We start from the raw sequence: 12,109 nt of genomic DNA on the forward strand, positions 1-12,109 counted from the left end.
GAGATATCCTGGGGACAAGACCCAACTGCAAACTTGAAATTCATTTGTTTCATATACACCTTACAAACATACCCTAAAGGCAATTTTACATAATATTTTTAATAATTTTGTGCATAAGACAAAGTTTTCACTGCATTTTGACCGTGACCTATCACAGGAGGTTAGATATAAAATGTTCTACTTGGGCATCATGTCAGTGCTCAGAGTTTTAAGTTTTGGAACATTGTGAGTTTTGGACTTTTTAAAATGTGTTTGTTTATTTATTTATTGAGATGAAATCTCACTCTGTCACCCAGGCTGGAGTGTAGTGATGAGATCTCTGCTCACTGCAACCTCCACCTCCCAGGTTCAAGAGAATCTGCTGCTTCAGCCTCCCAAGTACCTGGAATTACAGGCACATGCCACCATGCCCAACTAATTTTTATATTTTCAGTGGAGACGGGGTTTCACCATGTTGGCCAGGCTGGTCTTGAACTCCTAACCTCAGATGATCCACCTAACTCAACCTCCCAAAGTGCTGGGTTTACAGGCGTGAGCCACTGTGCCCAGCCAGGATTTTGGATTTTTGGATTAGGGATGCTCAACATGTAATATTGTATTGTATATATGGGATTTTTGCTAAAAGAGTGGATTTTAGGTGCTCTTGTCACAAAAAAGAAGTGACCACATGAGATGATGGATATATTAATTTTCTTGACTCTAGTAACCGTTTTACCATGCATATGTATACCAAAACATCATGTTGCACACCTTAAATACATATAATTTTTAAAGTGGAGAAAGAAAGTGTTAAGCCTAAGGTCAACAGTGGTCCTATAATTCCGGGCCAGCTAGTCCCATAACTGACTGTGTCTGTTTACCCACTTGGGGTTCTTGGATTCTCACGGTTCATAGATGATAGTGATAAGGATCTAAGAACTAACATGGATCTATATTTCAAAAGACCTCAAACAGGCTGAACAGGTTAACTAAATGGTCAGGTATCCATACTGTTAGCAAGACTTCATTAACTTGATGTGATAATCCTAAATTTTGATTGACAATTTTATATACCTTTGAGTAATAAAAATGGGAAATGAATTAATATATGAAAGTCAACACTCAAAACTCATTAAACAGTATACTTAATATCTGGACACTGCATTGCATATAATTTATACTTTAATTAAAATGAAAAATTAAAGCCGATCATCAAAATCTTTAAAAATCTGGGGCTCTTGGAAGGTGGGGAATAATAAAAATGGCCTTTGGTAGTGAAAAACCTGGGAAGCTAGTAAGTGGTCTCAGAAAAATAAGTGGTTTTACTCTCTTCTTGCCCAAGACTAATGGTTTAACCATTAGTGGTTTAACCATTAAGGTCCTGGCTCCTCTGCTAGGACCTTGTTTCTCTACTTCCTCTCTCTGCCTTCCCTTCTTGACATCCATCATTCTCAGAGCTCTTTATCTGGAACATAACTGTCTAGAACCTTGAACTATCACCACACCCCTCTCTTTACTGCTAGCAGTCTCTAAACTACTTGCTCCTGCCACCACTCCCCTGATTAGTAAATTCTGGCTCCACCACTTAGAAGCTGTGTAGCCCCAGGCAAGAAGGTTAACTTCTCTTTGCCTTAGTTTCCTCATCTGTAAAATGGACTTAAAGCAATACCCATCTGATACAGTCATAAAGATTCCATGACTTCGTCCATGTGCAGCACTTAGAACAGCATCTGGCCTGGGTGTTGTAAATTCCTGTGACCATTGTTCCTGTTTTCTGACTTCTCCCAAATAACTCCACACTGCATCCTCCCAAGAGCTTCTTCTTGGTCTCCTCTGCCAGATCCCTCCTCCTCCCAACTTTCTGTGTAGAAGTAGCTCTTTGGGCCTGACTCTTCTTGCTCCACATATTCCAAATTCTTTCCTTTTTAGGGCTTCAGGGCTGTAGTGTCAAGTTTCATTCTACAAAGGCATCTTTCAGATCTTTCTTCCCAGTCTTTTTCACTTTATAAAACTAGAATTCCTTTGCATTATGAAATAGGATCTCCCTCATAAATACAACTTGATCATGATCATGCCACTTAACATGTCACATGTTTCTTCACCTGTAAAATGAGAGGGCAGGAGGAAGAGGTGATCTCTCAGGTTCTTTCCTTCTCAGAAATATTTCCATAAATTCTTTTCAGACTGCTGCTGCCTTCTGGACTGCTCCAATACGATGTTTATCATTACCTCAGATTCCACATGCCTAAAGTAGAACGCATCACCTGACCTCACATGCCAGCATTCTATTTCTGTTAAAGATATAATGCACTTTCTCCTTGTCAGACTTGAAACTTGGGTATGGCTTTCATACAACCTCATTAGCTAATCAGTTGCCAAGTCCTGCCAACATTCCTTCACAAAATCCCTTTCCTTTCCCTTATTCCTTACAGTTTCACAGCCTGAACTTTGCCACAGTCACTCTCCGCCACACTACCTCCTGCTTCTTGCCCTCTCTCACCTATAGAGGCAGATTCTTCCTGAAAATACAGCCTTGCACATTCCTCTTTCTGCCTTGCCAATCATAACTGTTCCCTCTACAGGATGAGGTCTAATCTCTAGAACCTCGGACAGCTTTCTCTTTAATTTATGCTCCCACTACATTCCTTCTAACTTTCCATTCCTGCAATGGGTCTACTCTTACGCAGTTTTCTGCTTTGTTCACACCATTCCCCTGGTCCTGGACACACCCTCTCCACCTTCCCATGAAGCCTATGCTAACTTAAGTATGATCTTTCTTTCAAAGCCCAGCTTGCTTGCTTTTTTAAAAAATTCAAGCCAACTCTTCTGTGATGCCTTTCTCCAATGACCAACCCAGGCACTGCCAAATACCTCCTGGGGGGAGGGAGAGGGACATAATTGTCCCAGCTGAGAACCTGTTTGACTGTTTACCTGTGACGAATTATTACAGCAGTTTTGTGTAGATTACTCACTGACTTATAGCAAGGGTGATCATATTTCAGTAATCTTTTTATTTACAATTTCAATTCCTTGGGGACAAGGACCATACATCTCAAAGGTCTAGTATATGGTGACAGTAAACACATGTTAACAATAAAAATGAGGACTAAATTTAAAAAGAAAGCTATGATCACCTGCCTGCAGACAATATATTCAGCGAGCATCACAAACACCATCTCCCCATGGAAAACAAAACAAAAATGGGAACATGAAGCAATGTGGATAGCCCTACCTCATAGTTTTCATTAAATTTACCACCTGATCTCCTTTACATTTGATCTGGGCATGTGAGATTTATGTAAAAATACATTTAATATTGTAAAGTACTATATAAATGGAAGGTATTTATCATTACTGTCCCAGCCACTATGCCTGGAATGTTTAAGAATTCTTGGCATGATTTCTAAAAGTCCAGAGAAGGAGTTGTATTAAAGAAGTGATTCTCAACTGGGGACAATTATGTCCCTCTCCCTGCCCCCAGGAGGTATTTGGCAATGCCTGGAGACATTTTGGGTTGCAATAAGTGAGGGAGTGCTGCAGACATCTAGTTGAGAAAGACCAGGGATGCTGCTAAACATCATACAATGCACAGGACAGCCATACACAACAAAGAGTTGTCTGGCCCCAAATGTCAGTAGCATGAAGGGCAAGAAGCCCTGTGTTACAGGAAGCTCACAGGAGATGAGTACAGACCCTCTCTTTGTGGGGCATGGAGATGAACCGCTAACTTCCTTGGACAAATTGCCCATTGCATCCTATCTTAACAGGATCCCAAAACCTGCTCTTAATAGCTCCATAATTCCTCTTGTCTTCAAGTTCCCATATGATCTTTTAAATGTCTGTTATCAACATGACCAGCTTATGATGTCGGTAACTAACATCTGATATAGATAGCTATATCAGAAATTTTGAAACAATTCCAATTTATTTAAGACAGAAAATATCAATAAACTCTAAAGTTAATGAAGTCAATATGTAACTGGATATAGGAGGACAGCCTGTACATTACATTTTAAAAAAACACCAAAAGAATTGAATCTTAATTAATTAGAACAGTGAGTGTATATGAGTAGTGTGAATACCAACAAAATTAAAAATATTTCTTGTCAATTGAAAATTAATGGATTTGTATAATTACTAAAAACTCAGGCAGTTGAAAACAGCCTGGAATATTTCAGCCCTTGAGAAAAATCTCTTTATTTGCATATATGTTTTTTGTTCTAAAGATATTTCTGATCAAGGATTGCTATTGTACTAAAAAAGATGGATACAGTTTTGTGTGTTTGTTTTTAAGCCCTAGCTAAGTTATGATTTCTAACAAAATACTCAAGGAAAAACAGAAATAATAAGAACTTTAAAGCATCACAAAGTGGTGCATACAAAGAGGATCATTTATAAAAAGAAATCTTAAAAATAGACTTTTATTTGAAAAGACAAAATGTAATAAAAGACTATATAATTCAATATCAGATGATGGTTACTGTCTCAGAACAATTCCTTTCTCCTCTCTGGGTCTCTGTCTCCTCACCTTAAAATAAGAAGATTGGATTAATGACTGCTCTCTCAAAGACCTCTCCCAGTTCTCTGAATTAATGATTCTATACACTATTTCTTAATGAATCACTTCCAAAGATAAGAAGGTGGACTTGTAGACAAATCTCTTGAATAGTTGCCTTTGTAGGCCAATAGGCCTCAGTTCTAACAGGACATTGGAACAAACTGGGGAGCTTTAAAAAAATAAAAGTGATAAGGGGACACTACACACACAACAGTCTCTGACTTAACTGGTATTGGACAGGATCCAAGCATGGTTATTTTAAATGCTCTCCAGAGGAGAGCATTCTTATGTGCAGCCAATGTTAAGATCCCCAGATTTAGAATAAAAGTTAAAACAAAAGCAGCTAGTGCTCAGGTAGGTAAGATAAATGGGCAAAGCAGACTGGGCATAAGGAACTGGAGAACACATGTCCCATCTATTTCCCTCCAACTAGTAGGAGGAATAAGCCCAGTCTTTTTATTTTTATGTTTTTCAATAAATGCCAGAAATCAAAATTCTAAGTGAAATTCTGATATTTAAGAGTTGGCAACTAATTTCAAATAATTTTAAAAGAAAGTGTAAGTCACATAAAATATGCCCACAAGCTTAATTTGGCTCTCTAGCCACCATTTTGCAACCTAAACAAAACCGGTTCAATAAATCAAACACAATGTTTTCTCTGTGCTCTGCCCTGTCTGTCTCCTGCTCAGAGCCTCTTTGTTCTATACCTTGGTCCATAGCCTATCCCTTTCTTTTTCCTTTCCATTGTCACTTTCTTTTCCAACCTTCGCCATTCCTAGGAGAAGGAAACTGAGATCTACACATTAAATCTTCATGTGGCTCTGGCTTTATCACTGGACAGGCTTCTATGCTTGGGAAAATTCAGGTTATAAACTGTAACCTGAGGCTGTGGCTCCATGATGTCAACAAATGGTTGGTTTAGTAAAATCAGGGGGAAAAGTCAGTCAAGCTCATAATTTCACACTACTAAGACTAAGACTTTGTCAAGCAACATATGGAGGTCCTCATTTAATTTCTGATATTTGTTTTGTTTTCCTTGCTTTAAATCTAAACCAATGCATATCAAAATCACCCCTGATATTTTCTAAGTTCCCATATTTGGGCTCCATCCCAGGCCAACTAAATCTGAATCTCTGGAGATGAAGTCTTGGCACTGACAGCTTTTAAAACACTCTAGATGAGTCTAATGTGAAGTCGGCTCTGAGCCTCACTAATCTAAAACCATCACCTGACCCTGAAGATTAGCAGCATGCTTAATGCCAGATGACTATCATCTTGAATAGTCTTTTTAAACTTGTTCAAGGACTTTCTCAGCTCTGCTCTCATTGTATCTTCACAACTCTGAGGCACACAGCACTGATACTATTATTAGCATTGGACAGATGAGAAAATGAGGCATAAAAATGTGAAATGAATTGCTCAAGGGTACCCAGCTAGTTATTGCCAAAGACACACTGTAACCTCACTTGAAACAGAGTTACTTACTAATAGTAGAGGAATTCAGTGATTGGGAAGGTAACATGGTTAGGGGAACTCCTCTGTTATTAGTAAGGTTATCGCTAGAAAACAAATGTGATCAATTTTCAGAAATAAGTACAACAATATTTTTAAATTTAAAATCTTATTTTAAATCTAGGGTCAGTGTCCTTTTTTAGGTTATTGAAGTTAATCTTTTAATTTTACTTAAAATTTTTTTATTTCAATAGATTTTGGAGTATCAGTGATTTTTGGTGGTTATACAAATGAATTGAAAGTGATGAAATCTGAGACTTTAGTGCACTTGTCATCTGAGTAGTATACACTGTACCCAATATGTAGCTTTTTATCTTGCATCCTCCCTTCCAGCCTCTGGCTTCTGAGTCTCCACAGTCCATTATATTACTCTGTGTGCCTTTGCATACAAGATGTCTTTTTCGAAGTCTGTCACACGTTCTTCAAAGTACTTATGCGCACATACTTCTCCTACCTCCTCACCACCTTTCATAGATGTATATTCTGCCAGAGACTAAAAAGATCCAGGTAGTTTCCATTAAGATATTTTCAGAAAAATATTTTTAAAAGACTACATAGTCATAGAATTTCAGAGGTAAAGGGAACTTTACTGATCAACTTTCTCTCCCTCCTCTGATAGATGACAGTCTGGTTTAATTCAATACATATGGAATGCCAACACTAAACCAAATACTTCACATTCATTATCTTAATTAAATCCTTACCATAACTCAATAAAATGGGTACCACCAACACTACCACCAGCATCATCATTCCTATTTAGCAAAAGAAAAAAACTGAGGCTTAGAGATGCCAAACACCTTGCCCAAGGTTCCTGGGTGAGTAAGCTGAGGCCTGATATTTATATTTGACTCAGAGCCTAAGCCCCTATTCACCACCTTCCATCATCTGGAGTAACAACAGTCCAAAACGTGAAGGATAAACAAATACTTATGAAAATGCCAGTGAGGTGATCAGTGAACACTTCTCCCAAGAGGTGGAAAAGTGGCATCAGGGATAGGCCATCACAAGTACACAGGATTTCAGTAGGCATTCTGGACTGGAATCCAATCCACACAGATATTGAAGCAGAAAAGCGATAGGGAGGGAATAGGGTGAACTGTGAGAAAGAAAATATCAAGAAAATTGGAAAGAGATGAGGAGGCAGATTGTGAAGGGTCTTAAGTGTATGGCTAAGGAATTTAGACTGTATTTGTGTGCACTGGAAACCCTCAGAGGTTTTTAAAAGCAAGGTCCTTTAACAAAATGTGAACTGAATTTTAGAAATATAAATCTCATGAGAGAATGGAGATTTAATTAGGGGAGCATAACCTGGTATGGAGGAGACCAACAGGAAAGCTGTTCCACCTCAGTAACTGGCTGTTTCACTCTTAACCATATGTTGTGCTTGCATTTTTCTCCACCGCCCACTCCCATTGCCCCTCGATTGTTCAAGGCACCTCTACATCTGTTTCATATGTCTCCAAGTCTAGGTAAGGTGACAGGGACCTGAACTAGGGCAGTGGAAATGGAGACAAGAGGACAAGTGTGAGGGGTATTTTCAAGGGCCTGGTCACTGCTCAAAGTGAGAAGGGCAGTAAGAGAAGGAGAAGCAGAGAAGAAAAAGCCTCTCATTTTCAAACTTAGGAGAAGGGGAACAGATGAGATATAGAAAGGAAAGGATGGTCAGTAATATCACAAAGCGATGAACAAGATGGCCTGATCAAGGTCTCAATCCAACAAGTATTTATTAAGCAGGTACTATGTGCTGGACATTAGAGGAACAATGAGCAAAATCGGTTTTTGTCCACAAGCATCACCCAGAGTAAAGAAAAGAGTAGCAATAGTCAGATGTCAGAAACATGGTGCTCCTTTCATTAAATGACCTTAATTCATGAAGCATCATAAAAAATATACATAAACAACATACATATAGGTTTAAAGATCCAAAACACCTTTAAAATCTATTCATCTATCTATTCAATTATATTACAGTCAAAGAAGAGTGCAGTAAGTACTTGCTGTTCCTTCTTCCTGTTCCTTCTGCTGGCCTTCTTCCCTCAATTATGGAAATAGCTGATACCTTTTCATCATTTGGGTCTGAGGACAAATGTTATACCCTCATGCTGGGCCTCTCGGTGAGTCACTCTATTTCAAGCATCCTCCCCCATCACATGATCCTGTTTTATTTCTTCATTGCACAAAGAATACCTGAAATGTATATGCCTACATTTATATAGTCTATTTCCCCCTGAGAACGGAAGCTTCATAGAAGGTGAAACAAATCTTGTTAGTTGCTGCCAGTCGCACAGTAAGCCCTCTGTAGAAAATGTTTATTGGCCACATTTTTTTAAAAAGCGAATAAACCTCAGGATTAAGACCTCAAACCAAACTATTCCAGTTTCCAATTGCTTACAGCGACATACTGAGAACTCGAGAGACTCTCAAGAGAAAGGCCATTTTGAGGCTGGGGTCGAACCAAAATCCAGGGGGTCCACACCAGGTCAGTACCCCGGAATTGGCTGTTTTGCAAGATTTCGGGAGTACCAAATTGGCATGAGATATTTGACAATGAGGCCAACCATGCACCGAGCTCAGGTTTTATTTCCGTTGTCCTTCTGACGTCAGAAAAAGCACGAGTTGCTGCACAGTTTCTTTTATCAAGGTGACAAATTACACCCTCGCTGGGCCCTGCATTCTGCAAACCATAAATTTATTTTCCTCCTCCCCCTTATATTGAAAAATGTAAAAACCCACTGCAGAGAGGTCAAAACCCCTTCCAAACGCAAATGAATACCGTTTTCTAGCAGAGGCGTCTTTTTTCACTTTTGCTACACACATCACCGTGGATTCGTCCGAGAAAGTACGTGATCCTGGCGGCAGTTAGGTTTCTAACAGAGAACGAGGGTTTGTACAAACCCCGGGTCCGCGCCGCAGAGCAAGACAAAGGACTCTGAATTGTAGCACCACCTTCCCCAGCCCAAGGCAGCCTGTGAAAGGCACTGGGAGCGGCGTGACGCGGGTACCGCGAAATTCCTTTTGCTGCCATATGCACTTGTGCCTTCTCTGACAACAGTTCAGCACAAACCTCGGGCCCGCGATTTGGCAGGGAAACGGTGCCCAGGCAGCCGGGTAACCTACAGGGTCCCAGTGGGTGCTGGGGAACCCCACGCGCCGGGAGGTGGATAATTTAGGGGGCAAGGGGCTCGCACAAGGGCGAAGATGCGCTCTCCACCCGGCACCGACCCACGCGTTTAAAGGCCTCTGTGGCAATGTTTAGGGACGCGAACTAGGTGCCGGGGGTTGGGGAGGAGGTGGGACTGGAAGCGAGAGCAGTCTGCGCCCAAGACCGCGCAAGAGGTGGCCTTTTGTTCGCTGGCTCCAGCACATCCCGGCTCTCGAAAAAACACTACCCCTGTCCCCTGCCACCCTCTGCATTTTAGAAAATCCTCTTCAGGGCAGGAAAGGACAGTGAGTCACTGCAAGCATCCTTTAGTAATTTCTCCCCGCGCCCTCCTACTTCCCCGCGTTACAGAGGGGCAGAGCACCAGGAAGGACAGCAAACATGCCCCGGTTTACTGGTGGTCCCCGGCGGCTACCCAGCCGGCCGCACGCAGCACCCCCGGGACATCACACGATCTCCTCTGGGCCTTGCGGACACAGGAAAATTTCCCCAAAGGCCGGGGTTTCAAACACTCCTAGAACACGGTCGCGCCCTCGGGTCAGCTGCGCTCTCCCTCCAGACGTGCGTGGTTCCTGGCCCTCGTAAAAATGGAACCAGATCTGGTACCACACTCTGCCACAGCCACAGGAAAACACACCAAAGCCACAGGAAAACAAACCAAAAAGTAACCCACAGCCCACGCAAAGGTGAACTCGGGGGCCCTGGCGCTTCCTCGCGCTGCCGCGTGCGTTCGGGAAGCACAGGAGACCTGGACTTTTCCTCTCCTAAAAGCAACATCCGAAAGCATCAGGCACAGCCGAGCTCTCTCTGCTTTCACGCCCGCAGAGATGATTTCTACGTTACCTCCTCCTCCGACATCTAAACATCCCCTTGCCGCTCGCCCAGCCCTCCCCGGGAACGGATAATCACCTTACCTCCGGAAATAAAGGGAAAGGTGGCAAAAGGCGATGTGGAGGTGTCCGCCCTTCCGGGGTTTTTACTCTCGGCAGTTTGGTGTCCTTTGTGTCAAGGTCTGGCTGCGGAGGCCGGGAAAAGGTGGCCCCCGTCAGTGAGGGCTGGGCAAGGAGCTTGGCGTGGCCTGGCGGATTTCCGAGGAAGGTGAAGGGCGGAGGCTCCTGGCGACCTTCAGGCGGAGTGGCGTGGCTGCCCCAGTCCGCGCTCGCCTGGCTCTCCTCCTTTCCGGGCCGATTGCATCAGAATCTCCCCTCACCACCAACCCCCACTCACACTCTGCTCGCCGGCCTCGCACTTACATCAACATGCACCGGCGCTGAGGGTCACGAATCGGAGTCATTCTCCTACTAGGGGGCGCGTGGCCCTTCCGCAACCATGGCTTGTGATGGTTTAACGGGGACAGGCCATTCCTCCCCGTCCCGCGCGCCGTCTCCTCCCCTCCTGTGCGCCCGCTCTTTAACCAAAGCTGCGTGTCAATGAGCCGTGCCGGTCACATGGTGTCACTGCTGGCGGCCGCGCCTTGCTGCCTCCCTCTTGCAACTCTCTGACGATGCAGCGACCGCGGCTGGCGGAGATTGAGCAACGGGGAAAGGGTGAGGGAGGGGTTGAGGGGCGCGCGTGTGCCCGGCGCACTGAAGGTGGCACCGGGAGCAGAGGCTGCGCGCCGCTCTGGCACCTGCCCCTCTCCCTCCCGGGGCCCGGCGGCGTGTTCGGAACCCAGCTGCGGCTGCAGCTGGAGAATGAGAGCCCTTAGGGATGGGGGTGGGGCGGCTAAAGGGGCACTGGCGGAGGACAGGAGGGCTGTGCGTTCCGCTGGGGCCTGCATTTTGGGTACGCCAGAGCCCCGCCGGGGCCGAAGGAGCGAGGGAGTTGCATTGTGGGAAGGGCGAAGCATGAGGATGGCCGCGGGAGTGGCAGGTCCGAGCGCAGCCCGGAGAGCCGCGGGCAGCGCCTGGGACTACGGGCAGCGTTGGAGCGGAGGGCTGGCCCTGGGCACAGCCTGCAGATGGCCCCGGTTGGCGGGAAGGGGACCGAAGTGGCAGGGGCGGCGGGGAGCTCGGGCACCTTTAGAAACCCTTTGTCCCTAACCTGAAGCGGGAGGCACCTCCCCTCTTCCGGATCCAGCACCCGCAGACCTGGTCAGCCCTTCCTGAGATCTGCCCTGTGGAGGTCTGCTTTGGGGACTGGGTGTGAGGTGAACCAGAAGGATTTGCTGAGCGCCGAGAAAGCACCTGCCTAGGCGCAAAGAGGCGGGGGCCAGCTCTTGGAGGGCCTGGAGACCCCACGTGGTTCCGACTGAAGGACCTGGCGCGTCCAGGTTAACGTAGCTGGGACGCTCCAAGTCCGAGGGACGAGGGAGCGGGATGGAGGGGAGCAGGGGCAACTGGGCCTGGTTCCCTTTTTTCCCGCTTACTCTTTGTTTCAGACACAGCCCCCTTCCGCTGGCTGGGCACTTGCTTGCAGAGTTGTGTCTTAAAATGGCGACAGGAAATCCCACCTGCGCCTCAGCCAATTAGACTGTCATTATAGCGCGATTTTGCAGGGTGGAAACGCGAGCTTTTTATTGATAGGGATGGTTCAGTCTCCTGTTCATGGTTCATCAAAACAGGAAAGGGAAGGTGAATCATAATTCAAAAATTAACTACCTGGAGCGTTTCAAGCAGACAGCAGTCATTGTATTTGGGTGAATTTTGCTTTTTCATCACCACTGGAAAAGCAAGATGATAACCAAATTTGAAACTCATCACGGACTAAACTTCTTACTCCCTTCGAATGGCAGTAAATGGCCTTTATTAGTTCAACAGTGGCTTCCTGAGAATCCTATTTAGAAGGCATGCTCTTGAGAAATACTGAGAAACAGAAATTTCAGAGCAAGCAGAAAGGGCAAACACATGGGCAGCCTAGCTCAGACAGACCTGCATTCAATTTCTTCCTCTGACACT

At 44.4% G+C, this 12,109-nt stretch overlaps 1 protein-coding gene across 21 annotated transcripts in view; it reads right to left on the minus strand.

Moving 5' to 3' along the window:
- The window catches only part of SLC38A1 (solute carrier family 38 member 1), an 86,153-nt gene extending 74,498 nt beyond the window's left edge, over window positions 1–11,655 (minus strand). For 4 of the 21 annotated variants that reach the window (XM_063672676.1, XM_063672677.1, XM_063672674.1 and 1 more), the window contains exon 1: window positions 10,127–10,859. The gene's annotated coding sequence lies outside the window, so the exon portion shown is untranslated. Of the gene's footprint in view, window positions 1–2,081; window positions 2,737–8,046; window positions 8,763–8,825; window positions 9,971–10,055; window positions 11,075–11,580 lie in introns of those variants that run through there. The other 17 variants (XM_054442435.2, XM_063672684.1, XM_063672675.1 and 14 more) reach the window with 13 other exon arrangements.
- Between the last annotated feature and the right edge of the window lie 454 nt (window positions 11,656–12,109).

The sequence above is a fragment of the Pongo pygmaeus genome, chromosome 10, assembly GCF_028885625.2.
Source record: "Pongo pygmaeus isolate AG05252 chromosome 10, NHGRI_mPonPyg2-v2.0_pri, whole genome shotgun sequence".
NCBI classification, from domain to species: domain Eukaryota; kingdom Metazoa; phylum Chordata; class Mammalia; order Primates; family Hominidae; genus Pongo; species Pongo pygmaeus.